This window comes from Centruroides sculpturatus, unplaced genomic scaffold (assembly GCF_000671375.1).
Source record: "Centruroides sculpturatus isolate CEXI.00-Female unplaced genomic scaffold, Cexi_2.0 scaffold338, whole genome shotgun sequence".
Lineage (NCBI taxonomy): Eukaryota > Metazoa > Arthropoda > Arachnida > Scorpiones > Buthidae > Centruroides > Centruroides sculpturatus.
The window spans coordinates 388-3535 of NW_019384628.1; the positions used below are offsets into that span (position 1 = coordinate 388).

The 3148-nt window shown below is 34.5% G+C and overlaps 1 long non-coding RNA gene across 1 annotated transcript; it reads left to right on the top strand.

Annotated features, from left to right (window-relative positions):
- Positions 1-2546: 2546 nt before the first annotated feature.
- On the top strand, positions 2547-3062 carry LOC111625679. The gene is made up of 3 exons (XR_002756764.1): positions 2547-2635; positions 2713-2767; positions 2911-3062. It is a non-coding gene; the product is annotated as an uncharacterized LOC111625679 (long non-coding RNA).
- The last annotated feature ends 86 nt before the right edge of the window (positions 3063-3148 follow it).

A 3148-nucleotide genomic window follows, 5' to 3' on the forward strand; every position in this document is an offset into this window, starting at 1 on the left:
CGAGAATATGTGGCGAGAAGAGGCGAGACGCGATAAATATCAAAACCTGTCAGATATGTGCGAGAACCAGAAATTCGTTCTCGCTAGCTTTATTTCTCGCTTCTCGTTTGTGCATGGTTTTCCTTTGCGAAAACTAAATCGATCGCAACCCCTCGCTCGCTCTAAATTCGCGTCTGCATAGTCGCACCCTTAGGGTAAACTGGCACCTATTTAGGCGTGAAACTCTACGTGGCAAGCCCGTCCGAGCGAGGTGGGAACCCACGACCGAACTTCCAGTGTTTAGGGACTGATCCACACTATAAGTGCAGGGAAGGAGTTCACTCCGCAACTGGTGGGCGACAGTTCCACAACAGAGAACCGTTAAAACAATAAATTAAAATTTAAATAAAAATGTGACTTCGATCGAAAAAATATAAGACTAATTTATGTATAAAGGGAATAGATGCTTTTAAATTTTTGTGATTTTAGGTGGAGCAGGCGAGGAGATAAAAGGAGTCGTGTGTATCTCTAGTAGAGTCGGAGTTAATGACGATTTTACTCGGTATTAGCATTTACAATTCTTTTATAAAACCCATTCCTATACTCAAAATTAAGCTTTTTGCCATTTTACAATAGTTAAAAATATAAAAAGATTTTTTAAATACTGTAAAATATCATAACAGTTGATGCCACTAAATGTTGCCGGGAAAGTTAAGCTACTCGTTGCTGGACTTTTTGTGTCTGCTGTTTGGAAATCTTCTAGTGCCAGACATGCCAGTACAACAGTCAAAGACCATGTACGGCTGAAGAAAGCAAGATGGCCAATACATCGAATTCTTTGCCATCTGGGACATTTTATCTGATTGTGAAGTCATGTTGGAGCAGTGAATAAGCGTATAAATATTAAAGTTGCGCAGTTTTGGATAAATTTCTTATTAGAGACGTTATTATTGACAGTTGTGAAAGATGACGAAAAGAGTAAAAATTCATAATAAAACAAAAATCAGCAAAATATGCTTTGAAAAACTTGGAATTTAGTAGTGAAAAATTCGCATGAGAAGTAAAATTACATTAAAATGAGACCTGCGAGCCTTTTAATAAACACGTTTTTAACATCAGCGGAAAAATATTTTAAAGATCCAGCAACTAATTGCTTAACTTTCCCGGTAACATTTGATGACGCCATCTCTTACATTTTATTAAAATCCTTCTATATTTTAAACTATTATAAAATGGCAATAAACTTAACTTCGAGGGTGGAGACGGGTTTTATAAGAAAAAAAAAATTGTAAATGCTAGTAACGACTAAAGTCATAGTTAAGTCCGACCCTACTCGTAATATGACACACGACCCCCAATGGGTATCCCTCGACCCTCTCGACCTTTAATCACCAAAATTTAACAGCATCAATTTCCCTAATACATAAACCTTGCAAAATATCAGAAATTTTATACAAAAAGTACAGGAGTTATTAGGCTTCGAACAGGGTGAACAAAATCGTGCTCCATACATACACACAAACTAACATCCGTGCATACAGAAAACCCCCAATTCTTTTACATTTCTCGACGTTTCAAGATTCCCTGAGTCCAATAATATTAAAATCTTCGGGATTATTTTTTGACCGTTACCTGATAGTAAAAATAGATCGAGTCATTTATCGTGACATCGTCATTCCGGGCTGTTCTAAATATATTTAATTTAAAGTATATTCTCTCCACCTCAAATTAGTAGTGACTTGGCCCTGTTTATTATACTTTTCCTTTAACGATAAAGTCGTGCCGGCAATAGGGTCTAACACCATTCGGGAAACATTTTGAATTGAAATAACGTAACTTCCGGTTTGCATCGGAATTCGTGTATACTTAATCGGGGCCGCCCATCCCTAAGGTATTCACGTCTGGTCTCTTTATAGATTTCGTGAAACATTAGAAAATGAATTAAATACGAAAATGTAAGAAAATGCTACGAGCATTCTGTTACTCTAAAAGATAATGTTCTTCCTATCAAATTGGTTCCTTTTATTGAGATTTGACAGCATTCAAATAACATATAAAATTATATCTAAGTGAATTTATCTCTTAAAAGCTGGCTTTGATTTAAAAACTTTTTCTTTTTTTAATAATAAGGTCGGCCCTCATCCTCTGTATCACTCATTTCCATTTCATTAACAACGGATGAAGTCATTTCTTCACGGTTGTGATGCTTATTCGCGATTCGGGAAGAGACAACTGAACTACTTCCGGAGATATCGGCTCCTATAGAGAACCTGAACCGATTTTTGAGTGGAGCCATCGGAGTGCAATATGTTTTAACAGAAGCTGAAGTCACAGAAAAATAAAAATTTCTAACTTTATTAATTCCGAGGAATTAAACTTTCCGTTTAATTGCAATGAAAGAGAAATGTACATTTAAAACAATGATAAGACTTTGTAAAGAATTCTCCAAAAGCTCATTTTAATACATAAATGAAATTTCATATATTTAATCACGTGATTTCACATTAAATGTACTTTCATAATAATGAATTACAACAATTTTTAATAATAAGCTGCATTTAACAATATTCTATTGTTGCTATTGCGAAGCGAAAATGGTGCGCTGCCTAAAAAGGTTCTTTTTGCGAGTGTGGAGTAATAAGGAGAAGAAGAAAGGGTAAATTTTCTCATTAATTACATTTATAATTGCGATTTAATTAATATTAATTACGATATAATCGAATTTCCTTACAGGAGAGATGATGATGCTGAACCAAATGCTCAGCAAGTTACAGATTGTCCTACAAAGGTAAGATATTACTCTTTCTCTAGGAAAATCAGTGTTATTTATGACTAAGATTGAGTTAATATCTATTTTTCTAAAGAAGTTTTAAATACTTTTTTCCAATAATGTTGCAAGCGTAAATGATTTTTATTATTGATTTTTCTTAGTTGGACGAAAATTGTCTTGGAACAACGTGTCTCCATTCAAATAGAGAGGATTCGTAGTTCCCAGACAAGTATTCAAAGAGGAGAAAATTTATAGAATTCTGCAGGAATGCATTCTATAAATTCTGTTGTTGTTGTCGTATGTCGGGCGAGATTTCCGATTCACAGGTAAGTTCTCGTTCTTTATACAATCCTTTAATTAAAGAAGTTTATAATTAAAAGATTCTGCGATTTTAGAACT